The 13,549-nt window shown below is 56.3% G+C and overlaps 1 protein-coding gene across 26 annotated transcripts in view; it reads right to left on the reverse strand.

The window, feature by feature from the left end:
- NCOR2 (nuclear receptor corepressor 2) overlaps positions 1–13,549 on the reverse strand; it is a 223,385-nt gene that overhangs the window by 170,747 nt on the left and 39,089 nt on the right. The window contains exon 1 of one of the 26 annotated variants that reach the window (XM_060170640.1): positions 5,410–5,561. The exons of the other annotated variants lie outside the window; for them this stretch is intronic. The gene's annotated coding sequence lies outside the window, so the exon portion shown is untranslated. Of the gene's footprint in view, positions 1–5,409; positions 5,562–13,549 lie in introns of those variants that run through there. 26 annotated transcript variants of the gene reach the window in all.

The raw sequence follows: 13,549 nt of genomic DNA on the forward strand, positions 1-13,549 counted from the left end.
GGGCACAAGGGCCTCCCTCCCGTTTAGAGGAAGCAAAACGCTCTCACGCCCACGCCTCCAGGAGAGGGCCCACCGCTGATGACTCACTCCCGCCTCACAGGCCAAGAAGTGGTTCCGCACTGTTGGGGGGCAGGGGGCGGGGAAGGACACAAACCCCAGAGTCTCAGTTTGCTCCTGAGTCAAATGGGAGCAAATCCCACCTCCTGAAGGATGAAAGGGGGTCCTGGAAGGCGAGAGCCTCTGCCCCGATAATCACCGCCCCTGGTGACGCTCACACAGCTGCCCACCCAGCCTCCCACCTCAGCACAGAAAGGGCCATTATGACGTCACAGGCCTGGAATTATGTTATTAGCCTGGGAAGGAGGCAGGAGCCAGGCACAAAGCGCTCATTGTCATGTAAATCCACGACTGGGGGGGTAGGAGGCAGCCCCTCCTGCCTTCCAGCTTCAGAGCTGCGCTGAGAAACCGACTCCCAGCCTTCCTAAAGAGTTCGGGCATCTCCAGGCTCGGAGGCAGACTGGGAAGTGGGCCCTTTCCCAGGTCTGAGCCAGATCCCTGGAAAATAGCACCTGCTCTGAGGAGGGGCCCCCACAGAACCTGGGTTCCAATCCTGCCTTCTCTACAGCTGTGCCACTGTCCTGTGAGACAGGGATGGCCAAAGGGACTCTGAGGGTGAAATAAAATCATCTCAAAGAGCTGAGTGGCGCCCTGCATACAGGAACGACTGCACAGGAAACGCCACTACCTATTCTCTTTAACTTTTTATTTTATACTGGAGTAGAGTTGATTAACAATGTTGTGTTAGTTTCAGGTGTACAACAAAGTGATTCAGTTACACATACACATGTATCTGTTCTTTTTCAAATTCTTTTCCCAATTAGGTTATTACAGAGTATTGAACAGGGTTCCCTGTGCTATACAGTAGGTCCCTGTGGGTTATCTATTTTAAATACAGCAGTGTGTACATGCACCACTACCTATTACGCCTCTGAGTACTGAGTGCCTGCGGCTGTGTGTCTTTGGGCAAGCTGCTTACCCTCTCTGTGCCTCATATGGAAAGGGTGATTCAGGGCCCCCATCACAGGGGTGTTGGAAGGACTCAATATGCTAAGCTGTGCAGAATGCCCACCCCACCTGGTCAGTCTTCAGCACATGAAGCAGATGCTGTCAGCACCCCTCCCCTGCACCCTGGACCCCTCAGGGCCCCCCCCCCACCACCAGTTTCCTTGCTCACCAGCCCCACCTCTCTGACTACCTAGGAGGTGCAGACTTTCTGGGCATGGTTGTTGGGTTCCTACAGGGCATTCCTGAGCAAACATACAATTACTGCTTTTCCAAGGACTCTAGTTTTCCAAGAATGTCCCCAAATGCATTCTCAACCCCTGGAAGCAGAACATCTGGGGTGCAGGGAGGTGAGCTCACCATGAATTCCAGCTCGAGGGGCCTGGGTCTCCCTAGTCGGAGCCCTCGCAGGTGTGCATATCTGTCCCCATTCACCTCGAGGGGACAGGCCTAGGTCCACAGCTTGTGGGGGACACTGAGTCAGGAACAACTGTTTGCTAAGCACCTACTACGTGCCCAGTGCCAGGGACACAGCGGTTACCAAGATGAACAAAATCCCACCTGGAGGGTTTGGGGGGGCACGGCTGATGGACATATGTAAATCCCAGGTGATGACAGTGGCAAGGTGGCAGGAGTGATGATGGAGGCCTCTCTCAGGAGGTGACATGTGAGCAGAGGCTCAGTGAGAGGAAGCTGTGAAGATCTCATAGAACGGCGTCTCAAGAAGAGCACAGCAAGTACAAAGGTCCTGAGGCAGGACCATGATCGGGGCTTCTGAGAAACAGCGAAGAGGCTCGTGGGGCTGGAACGCCCCTAACCCCCCACCCAACTCCCTGCCCCTCCAGGCTCTGCCCAGCAAAGCCAGAACCTGAGACGCTCAGCTGTGACTGATGTCCTCCCTGCCAACACAGCCTCCATCGCTCCAACATGACGGTGGAACCCCTCTCAGCAGCTCAGACCCCCGCCCCGGGTCCTACAGACACCACGTGTCTCCAGCTTGGGGTGCTCTGAAAGCCTCCAGAATCCTGAGGCAGCCCCTTCCCGGACCTTCCTGGGCCTCCTGAGATGCCCAAGGGCCCACGCTCAGCTACCAGCCGGCTCTAAGGGGCACAACCATCTGCTGACCCTCTCCCAGGAGCCCCTGGAGAAGCGTCTACCCTCGGGTCAGCTTCGGCCGGACAGAGATGCTCTTCTCACGCTGAGTGCCGACGGAGATAACCCAGCTCACTCTAGGGTTAGCTGGTTACACCCCAAAGGCCTTCTCACCACTGCTAGAGGCAGGAAGGAGTCCGAGGGAAACCAGTACCTACCACAGGGAACAGCAGGAGGTACGGCTGCACCCACAGGACAGAGCAAGGAGGTCAAAGTGCTCAGAGTAAAGGCGAGGTCAGCCGCCCCAGGAGGGAGCCCACAGACAGAGCTGAGAACAAGTCCCACCTTGGGGCTGCAAAGACAGGCCTCAGAGGAGGTGACTGAGACGTGTGAGCTCTGGGTGGGCCCAGGAAGTGAGGGAAGGGGCCCAGAGGCTAGGCTTTCTGGCTTTCACAGGTCATGAGCCCAGCGCCCTGTCTAGCTGACAAGTGGGGAGAGAAGAAGGAGGGGACCGAGGCTCAGAGAGGGCAAACAACCTCCCCAGGGTCACCCAGCGAAAGAACCTCCACACACAGGCTCTGGCTTGGGGTTTGAGTCCCAGCTCCGGCCCTTACAAACTGTGTGCCCTTGAGTGGGTCACCTGACCCGAGCCTCAGTGTCATCCTCTGAGAAGTGGGGCTCATACAGCACGCTCCCTTCCCGTGGCTGATTTCGGTATGAAATGAGATAGCGCGGGGCAAACTACAGCCATCACATCAGGGTTATAATAGTACCAGTGACAGCACCCCTCCCCCTCAGCACCTACCAGCACCTTCCTAGGCACGTAGCATGAATCAACACATCTAATCTTCGTGCCAGCCCTGTGAGGTACCAAACACGACCCCCCTTTTACAGATGAGGAATACTGAGGCACGGCAGGGTTAAGCCAGCTGCTGTAATTCACACAGCTACAAAGGAGCACACTGGGATCAAACCCAGGACAGCCAGGCCCCAGAGCCTGTGCTCTCTTTCTTTTTAGATCACCGTACATTCACATGCAGCTGTAAGAAATAACACAGCTGGATCCTGTGGACCCTTCAGCCAGCTCCCCCCAACGGTATCATCCTTACAATAGCTGCAACCAGGAAACTGACATGGATGCCACTGGCCTTATTCAGATCTCGGGGGTTTACATGTGCTCACTTGTGAGTGTGAGTGTGAGTGTGTGTGTGTGTGTGTGTGTGTGTGTGTGTGTGTGTGTGTGTGTGTGTGTGTGTGTAGATCTATGCACTGTTATCTCAGTGTAAATTCGTGTGGCCACCACCAACGATGCAGGACAGTTCCACCGCAAGGGTCTCCTCTGCGACCTCTGGTCTGAGCCACCACATGTGACTGTCTTTCTCTGTGGATGGGGGATCGAGTCCCCAAGACCCTCAGGGCAGGGTAGTGGTGGCAACAACATAGCTCTGTGGCTGACCCAGGTGGGCACTGAGGGCTTGGGGGCAGCAAAGGGACATCCGTGGGATCCTCTGCTGCACAGGCCTTTCCCGAGGTCCCCAGGAGAGGCCTGAGGACAGTGGGACAGCGGGCAGCTGGAGTGGGCAGCCTGGACACCAGGGAATTCCCCACTGGTTCCTGCTGGCCTCAGAGGAGAGGCCCCGAGCCAGCCACTGGCCCAGCATCCGGTGTCACTTACAAACACAGGACAGTTGCCACCCTTGGCGGGAGAGCCAGCCCTGTGCACCCGGCCCCCAGCCACGCCAGGCACCGTCGGGGTGCCTGGCCCAGGCTTGGTGAGGGACAGGGCAGAAATAGGCACGCGCTGGGGAAGCCCCAGGGACCGCAGCCCAGGTCCAAATGCAGACCGAGGCTGGGGCTGGGGAGGGACCCTTCTCACGTCGCTGGAGTTTCACTTCTATAAAATAGGAGGGCTCTCAACAGGGAAGAAAAGAAAAACCGATGGAGACCAAGATGTAACTAACTTAATGCAAGCTTGTGGTCTACACTGACGGAGCCTCCCCACACCTGCCCACCTGAGGCCCCTGCGGGTGTGTCACGGCTTTCTCCAAGGCAATGTGTGGGCTGCTCTCCCTGAATGGACAGGAGAACTGAGGCTCCATGGGGCTCCACGACCTGTCCAAGGTCACCCTGTCTGTGAGGGGTGGAGCAGGGACCATTCATTAGCCCCCTTAACGCCATTCAACAACTTAGGGGTGGAGACAGATGAAGTATGCATTTGCCAGATGGGGAAACCGAGGCTCAGAGCTGTGAAGTGACTTGTTCAAGGTCACACAGCCGGGATGTGAACCCAGGCAGTCTGGCCACAGAGCGAACCAGGAGCCTGCATCCCTCCCCCCACCTCATCCTCACGCCTGTGTGGCCCCTATTACTGCCCCATTTGACAGGCAAGGAAACTGAGGTTCGCACAGGGGAGGCCCAATGTACAAAGGGACAGAACCAGGATTCAAACCCAGGTCCGTGGCAACCAAGCCACGCCGTCTGGGAACCCAGCCCTCCCCGGCCTGTGCTCACATGCCCCACGAGACGTCCCGCTGCCTCCCGACGGCCCCGGCGCACCCAAACCTCAGGACAAATCACTCCCTCATCCCCTCCGCTTGCAACTGAGGGCTCCTTGTGAGCTCGGGAAGCCCTTCCAACTTTCCAGTGTTTATCCCAGCTCCTCGCTGCCAGGTCCCTGGGCAAGCCTGGGCCAGTGGCGCTGATTTCAAACCAGACACGGGCGCCCAGCCAAGAGCCACCGCGGTGGGAGCCGGGCGCCGGGGCAGCCGCAGCGCTGCCTGCACCTGCCCCCCCCTTGCTCCATGGCCACTGAGGCACCGGCCCCCCAAATCCCCAGGCCCCCAACCCACCCCCCGGGGCCAACACCGATGAACAGACGCCAGAAGCACCACATCCCTGGCCCTGCCCGCTCCCCCGCAGGGACGCGCACAGTACGGGGGCTCCGGGAAAGCAGCACTGTGCCCCCCACGCATCGCTCCCATCCTCCCGGGCCACCTGCCTGCCCAGCACCCTTTCTGGGGCTTCAGCAACTCTGATAAGGCGTCAGGGACCACCGTGCCCCAGCCATCGCCCACCTGCCGGGGCAGAACTGGGGCATCAGAGCACAAGCCCGTCGGCCACCAAATGGGGTCTCCGGCGCAGGTCCCGGTCCTCCTGCGATCTGTGGCCCCCGATCTCTGCCCCCTCTCCCCCCGCCGGGCGGCCGGGTCACACCACATCTCCCTGCCCACTGCCAAGCCCGGAAACTTCTCTTACCCGAGCACATGACCGGCCTCTCGCTCACGTCAGCTCCAAACACAACTTGAAGGAACTCTCCCACAAAAACAGAAAAAACAAAAAGAAAAGAAAAAGAAAGAGAAGTAGAAGGCGCCAGCACGTGGGTCAGCGGAGTCCAGACACACACACTGTCCTGCTGGCTTCCAGAGGACACGCCGCGGCCAACCTCAAACCCATCCTTCCTCCAGGGCTGACCCGGGAGAGGGGCGGCCCCGCCGAGCAGCGGTGCCGCCTTCCCGCGAGACTGCGGGCTCCCGCCCCGGCTGGGGGGGGGCCCTGCAGCCAGCCCGGCCCCCCAGGCCCCCGGCCCGATCCCCCCTTAGACGGGGCGGGCAGAGGTCCCCCAGGGACCACCCACGGGACCACCCGACCCACAGCAGGGTGAAAGCGCGGCGCTGGGCCCCAGGATCCCTGCTTGCCTCCTGCCCCTCCGGGCCTATAAACACAGGGAATTACATAAGTCCACTCCTCTCGTTGGGAAGCCAAAAGTACGAGCTTTTTCTCCTAGCCTTGGCAGTAAGTAATAATTCCTCATCGCCATGGTAACCCTGGCGGGCTTCCAGCCGACACTCCGGGAGCTGAAACACGGGGAGGCCTTTTTATAGCTCGGTAGAAAAACCTCACTGTTCACCGCTCGCAGGCGAAAGCGAGCTCCAGGCCAGCGTCTCCTCCTTAACCCGTCTCCTCCCAGCCGGACCGTCCACCCAGAGGGCAGCATGGCCGGCCCAGCCCGGACCCGGCGTGAACCCAAGCCGCTGCCCCGTCCCTTCCCGGCCCTCCAGTCTCCAGGGTGACATGGCCACTGGGCAGGCTCTGTCTTTAATATATTTCTGCCCTTGTCATCTCAGGAAAAGCAAACATGACCCCCTCACATTGGTATTCTGAACCAGGGTTGTACCAGTGACAGGCCCAGAGGGTAAAAAAAGACAGTCACACACACACACACACACACACGCACGCACGCACGCATGCACGCAGTCCAAAATGGACGGCTTGGTGGTCAGCCAGGGGTCTGAACTTTGGCTGCAACTAGCTGTGTGACTCAGAGACAGGTCTGAGCTTCTCTGGGTGTCAGTTTCCCATCTGCAGCCGGGCAGGCTCTGCTCTGCTCCCCCAGCGCTCCGGGCGCCAGCGATGAGGTGTCAGGGGAAGCTCCAGAGGGATCTCTAGGCTCGCTCCCCTGCCCCCAGCAACCAGGAGTTGGGCCCAATGCTGTTTGCCTGAGACGGCATCCTGAGCGATGCCGAGGGGTCCCACGGGATACAGATGCGGGCACGGGCAGCACAGGCGGAAGGCACAGCAACTGCAAAGGTCTGGAGGCCGGATGGAGTTCGGTGTCTTGCAAAAGCACAGAGAAAAATGGTGTGGCCGAGTGCAGTGGTGAAGCGGGGAGAGCGTTAGAAGTCAAGGTCAGGGAGCGATGGGGGAGGAGTGGGGGAGGAACAGCATGAGAACTCTGGGCAAATCACGGAACTCCGTGGACTGGAGACCCTCCCCAGAATAATAATGACAACGACAGTTAACGGTAACACGTACTGTGTGTCCAGCGCTGTGTAAGCACTTCACATGTTAACCCATCTGTCCTCAGGACAGCACAACAAAAGGCAGGGGCACCCAATATACAAAGAAGGAAACAGGCCCAGAGAGGTCAAGTGGCTTGCCCAAGGTCACACAGCTGGAAAGTGGCTGAGCTGAGGTTTGAACCAGGCAAATCTGGCTTGCATCAACCCTGCCATTGGGTATAGTCAGCAGGGATTCATAGAGTGTTTGGGGCAGATCACATTTGTATGTGACAAAGGTCCTTGGCCACTGAACTGGCCGGGGGACTGGAATGGCCACTAGGTGACCTGTGAAGAGGCCCCCGTGGAGGCCACATGTGTGCTGACTTTCATCAGCTCATCCTCCAGCCTCTCCCAGAGTATTATGGAAGAATTCTACAGATCTGCCTTCTTTTACAGGTGAGGAAAACAAGGCACAGAAAGACGTGAGCGACCAAAAGCTATTATTTTTAGACCAAAGATCCCACCCATCGACTTTCACCCTGACTGCCAGGAGGCCATGAAGCTCAGGAACGGGCCAAACCGGCCCCACCAAAACACGGGCAGGCGGCGGGGCCCAAAGCAGCAGGCTCAGAACACACGGGTTCCTTTTGTTCTTTTCTGTTTCTTTGGACACAGACCTGCACCCAGACTTCCTCAGAGGCCGGCCCTGGAATCAGCAGTAACACATCCACAACCCCACCAGAGCTATTTATGCTTTGGGCAGGTTGGACGCTGGGCTGCGTCATTCCGGGGTCACTTTTTGTGTCTCTCCTCCAAGAAGCTGGGTAGCAAATGGTTTGCTGAGTGACTCTATGAGGATGGCAAACCATCAAAAACCAGAAACAGCCCCTGGCAGCCCACTCTAGGCAGAGCCAGTCACCAAAACCAAGTTCACATTCGGAATAAGTTAGTGTGTGGTCGTCTGCTTAGCCAAAGAAGGCCTCGTCCCCCACGCCTCTGAGGGTGAGCACCCCTCGGTGCTCTGAAAAAAACCAAGATTCGCCAACGTGTACTTCTAGGAACCTGTCTTCGGGCAAAGCTTTGGACGGTGGGAAAGATAAGTGAAGACGTTACAGGATACACTGTGATGGGGGCCACAGAAGCATGGGGTCCCCAAAAAGAGGCAGGAGGGGTCCCTAGACCAAGTGGCCCTGGGTAAGACCCCCAGCCTCTGCAGACATCAGCCTGCTCAGCTCTGAAATGGGGCACACCTGCCTGTTGTCTCTGTCAGGGTTAAGAGAAACTACATCTCTGGGGGGGCTCAAGGGACCAGAGGAGACCCACAGTCACAGCTCCCACTCAGCATCCAGCTCCAGGTGGAAGGGATCCCCACTCACTCCCTCCCCACGTGGCTGCCTCCTGACCCGGCCAGGCTCCGAGATAAGGTTGGAAGCAGGGGGACTTCCCTGGTGGCGCAGTGGTGAAGAATCCGCCTGCCAACGCAGAGGACACAGGTTCGAGCCCTGGTCTGGGAAGATCCCACATGCTCCAGAGCAACTAAGCCCGTGCGCCACAACTACTGAGCCTGCGCTCTAGAGCCCGCGAGCCACAACTACTGAGCCCGCGTGCTGCAACTACTGAGGCCCACGCGCCTAGAGCCTGTGAAGCCCGCGCACCGCAACGAAGAGTAGCCCCCGCTCGCTGCAACTAGAGAAAGCCCGCGCGCGGCGACCAAGACCCAACGCAGCCAAAATTTAATTAATTAATTAAGTTTAAAAAAAAGGTTGGGAGCAGGGTGGGGGCTGGGGGATGAGAAAGAGAGAAAGAGCTAGAAACGTCCAGCTGTGGTTTTACCTCTTCCTCTCCTTTACTGAACCCCAGTGCTCCCAGATTTGGGCGGTGACTACCCCCTCCCTGGGCAGCCTAGGTTTCCTCATCTGAAAAGCCACTTACAAGATGATTCTGTGGATGTCCATCCGCACAATGAGAGATTCTTCAGCCATAAAAAGGAATGAAGTACTGATTCATGCTACCACGTGGACGAACCTCAAAAACATCAATGGCAAGTGCGAGAGGCCAGACACAAAAGGTCACGTTTTGTATGATCCCATTTATATGAAATGTCCAGAACTGGCAAATCCAGAGAGACAAAGCCAACTGGTGGCTGCCAGGGGCTGCGAGGAGGCAGGATGGGCAGTGAGTGCTGTTGGGTTCAGGGTCCCCTTTTGGGGTGATGGAGATATTTTAGAAGTAGACAGAGGAGTTGGTTGACAGCATTGTTTTTTTTGTTTTTGTTTTCTTTGGGTTTTTGTGGTTGCACCATGCGCGTGGCATGCAGGATCTTAGACCCCTGACCAGGGATTGAACCCGTGCCCCCTGCAGTGGAAGCACAGAGTCTTAACCACTGGACCACCAGGGAAGTCCCTGTACAATGTCTGTTTGTTTGATTATTTATTTATTTATTTATTTATGGCTGTGTTGGGTCTTCGTTGCTGTGCACGGGCTTTCCCTAGTTGCAGCGAGCGGGGACTACTCTTTATTGCAGTGCTCGGGCTTCACATTGCGGTGGCTTCTCTTGTTGTGGAGCACGGGCTCTAGGCGTGCAGGCTTCAGTAGTTGCAGCATGCGGGCTCAGTAGTTGTGGCGCACATGCAATCGTCCCAGACCAGGGATCGAACCCATGTCCCCTGCGTTGGCAGGTGGATTCTTAACCACTGCGGCACCAGGGAAGTCCCAACCTTGTTTACGTACTAAAAAAACCCAATGAACTGTACACTTTCAAATGGTTAATTTTACGTGATGTGAAATTCGCCTCAATTCAAAATAAATAAAACGGTGGTTTGGTTGAATGGCCACCATTCCAGTCCAGTTTACTGATCTTCTGAAAGCCGTGTCTACCTTTAAGAGTCCCTGACCTCAGGCCTGGAGACATCAGGCATTCAGCGAACATTTATGGAGTGCCAGCGATAGGCATTGGGCACAGAGAATAAGCAGGAACAAGACGAAGATCCCTGCCCTCGTGGGGGTAACCTGGGGAAACGTGAGGAATTCAGCCACAGATAAAGATGCGATGAAATTCAAGGAGTGACAGCAGCTAGGGACTGGTGGTTTCTGAGGTGGTGATGGCTCGACAGTGGCCTGGATGGAGTAAGAGAGACAGGTGTGGAAACTTCTCAGAGAATAGTGTCCGAGCCAAGGCAACAGCCAGGGCAAAGGCCCTCAGGTAAGGCTGCATCGCACTTGGTGAGTTTCCAGGAGCAGCCAGGTGCTGGCGCAGCACGGCAGGGAAGGTCAGCCTAGGGATCGTGTAGGTCTTCAGAGTCCGCAAACAGATCTTTACGTGTGATTAAAATAAAATTCAGGGCTTCCCTGGTGGCGCAGTGGTTGAGAGTCCGCCTGCCGATGCAGGGGACGCAGGCTCGTGTCCCGGTCCGGGAAGATCCCACGTGCCGCGGAGCGGCTGGGCCCGTGAGTTATGGCCGCTGGGCCTGCGCGTCCGGAGCCTGTGCTCCGCAACGGGAGAGGCCACAGCGGTGAGAGGCCCGCGTACCGCAAAAAAAACCCACAAACACAAAATCAAAAAAATAAATAAAAAAATAAAATTCACAACTGCATTAGTTTCCTACGGCTGCTGAAACAAATTACTACAGCCTGGACAGCGTGAAGCAAGAGCAGGGTGTTCTTTCACAGTGCGGGAGGCCAGCTGCCCCAAATCAAGGTGTCAGCAGAGCTGTGTTCCCCCGAAAGGCTCCTGGGGAGGATCCTTCCTTGCATCTTCCAGCTCCTGGTGGTACCAGGCTTCCTTGGCTTGTGGCCACATCACTCCCCTCTCTGCCTCTATCTTCACATGGCCTGCTCCCCAGTGCGTCTTCTCTTATAAGGACTTTTGTCATCAGATTTAGGGCCCACCCGAATCTAGGATGATCTCATCTTAGACCATTAACTTGATCACATCTGCAAAGACCCTTTGTCCCAATGAGGTCACATTCACACGTTCCAAGTGGATATTTCTTTGCGGGACCACAGCTCAAGCCACTGTCACAATCAAGACTCCCAAGTCAGCAGCACCAAATGCCGGGAAACATCCCTCATCTCCTCCTCTCCTTTCCACATGGATTCCAGGGGACCAGGCTGGAAGCTGCAGGGGCAAACGCTTGAGCATCTTGAGGAAATCATCCATCCCCTCTCCCGGGGGCCCCCTGCAGCTGGCCCTCTCCCGGCCTGAGCCAGACAAGAACAGACCCCAGAGAACCCAGACCCCCTTCCCTGAAAGACGTACCCATGAGCCACTCACAGGCAGTTGGCAGGAAAGGGGCCTCCCTGATGGGGGAAGCCTTTGCCCCTGAACGGAGACTTCCCCAGACCAAATGCACTGCACTTCATTACTTCTTCCAGGCACAAAAGCATCACAGTTAACCCCTTGGCAGTTGTGGCTAAAGGTAGTGAACTGTCCCTTAGGGCTGGCTTCCCGTGTGCTGTTTTTTTTATTCATTCATTTATTTTTATGGCTGCGCGCAGGCTTTCTCTAGTTGCGGAGAGCGGGGGCTACTCTTCACTGCGGTGCGAGGGCTTCTCATCGTGATGGCTTCTCTCGTTGCGGAGCACGGGCTCTAGGCGCGCGGGCTTCAGTAGTTGCGGCATGCGGGCTCAGTAGTTGTGGCTCACAGGCTCTAGAGCGCAGGCTCAGTAGTTGTGGCGCACGGGCTTAGCTGCTCCGCAGCACGTGGGATCCTCCCAGACCGGGCCTCAAACCCATGTTCCCTGCATTGGCGGGAGGATTCTTAACCACTGCACCACCAGGGAAGTCCCTCTTTTTATTTGAAAAAGGTGCCGCTCCCACCCCCAGCAGCTGTGAGCTGGCCGCAGGCAGGGCTAATTGCTCACATCGAATGGCAGTGCCATCCTGCAGCCAAGGGCACAGAGCAACTGGCAACAATGGCTGGGGCAGGGGAGCCCACGCCTGGGCAGCAGAGGAAGGAGGAGGTGTCCAGAAAAGCTCCTGGCCACCACCAGCCAGATGCCAGAACCCAACCCAGGAAGAACAAATGACCCCAGACCAGGGACACACACTCGCAATGTGCCAGGCACTGGGGGGAACAGGTGTCACACCTGTGTGCTCCTCGATGCCTCACAACAATCCCACGGGGTGTTATCATCCCCATTTTACAGATGGGGAAACGAAGGAACAGAGAGGTGAAGTGACTTGCCCGAGGACACACAGCTAGTAGTGGCAAAGTCAGGATTTGAACACGGCGGGGGGGGGGGTGATGTCCAAATCTACATCACTAACCACTAGGGTTTACTATCTCTCAGAACACGTTGAGCTCCTCTGGAGGGCTCTGGGAGAAATTCTGCAGCCTCAGGCCTCCACCTTTGGAAATGGTGTCTCTCTGGAGGCATTAAACGTGAATTCTCAAGTCTTGGGACCATTTGTGACTTCCCTGGACCGGTCTGCCCAGATCACGGAGGACAAAATATTTTGAGATGAAAGTCACAGCTAAGAACAGAGGCCACGGAATGCTGACAGCCAGCTGTGGCCAACAGGGAAGCTCTTTCTGGTACACATAATTTTTTTTTTAAATTAGGACATTGCTGACAAAATCCAGATTTCCAGCTTCTCTTGGAAAAAAATCAGAATATCCAGCATGCCAGTTAGCCACAATCCCCACCCCTCCCTTTTGCCTCATTCCTTTTCCTCAGACTGCGTCTGAGTTTGGGACACTCCTTTCCCTCACCTTGGCCACCCCCCACCCCCAGTGTTAAAAATAGCTGAACAACCACTGAAGGCCTCACTTGGCAAGGAAATGGCAAAGAGAAGCGAGTGCCATTCTTGGGGCTGCAGGTGACTCTCCCTCCCCCCCTGGCTTGCTGTGCTGGTGGCATGAACCTGCCTGAGAAGAAGGCCCACACAGAAGGAAGCAGAGCTGAGACAGAGCCAGCTCTCCAAGGTGTGCTTTGAGCCCCTGGATCCAGCCATGCCTGAACTTGTCCTACCCTGGACTTTGCCATTAGGAGCTCCCATCAGTTCCTCCTTGTGGCCTAAACCTGAATGTGTCTCCACCACAACCCAGGAGCCCTAACTAATCACCCTCAGGTCTCGCCTCAATTGATACTTGTCCAAAGAAGCCCGTCCTGACCACAGGCAAATTCGAAACTTGTTACGCTCCAGTGATACAGCCTAAACTCTGGCCACATGACTCTTACTGCTTAACTGACCCTCTCCCTCTGGACACTAAACTCCTCAAAGGCACGAACCATGCCTGAATTCCATCACTCTGACCCCAGCGGCCTACAAACATCCAGAACATTCCAGTGCCCAATAAATGTAAATTAATCAACCAGCAAAAGAACAAACGGGAGAAACAAAAGCCACTAAACTTGATTTCTGCCTTAAATGTGGTAAAGGACCCAACCCCTGAGGTCTATAGAACAGCCTCAGATCCAGAGAACTACTCCTGCTGCCCCTGGCTCTCAACATTCCTGAAACATCATGACCCCAGGGCCTTTGCACATGCTGTTCCCCCCCCCCCACATACACACACACCCCTAGCTGGCTCATCCCTCTTCCTTGCATAGGTCTGGTTCCTTCTTATGGTCCAGGTCTCAGTTCAACTGCCACCTCCTCAGAGACCACCCTT

Source organism: Lagenorhynchus albirostris, chromosome 14, assembly GCF_949774975.1.
Source record: "Lagenorhynchus albirostris chromosome 14, mLagAlb1.1, whole genome shotgun sequence".
Classification (NCBI taxonomy): domain Eukaryota; kingdom Metazoa; phylum Chordata; class Mammalia; order Artiodactyla; family Delphinidae; genus Lagenorhynchus; species Lagenorhynchus albirostris.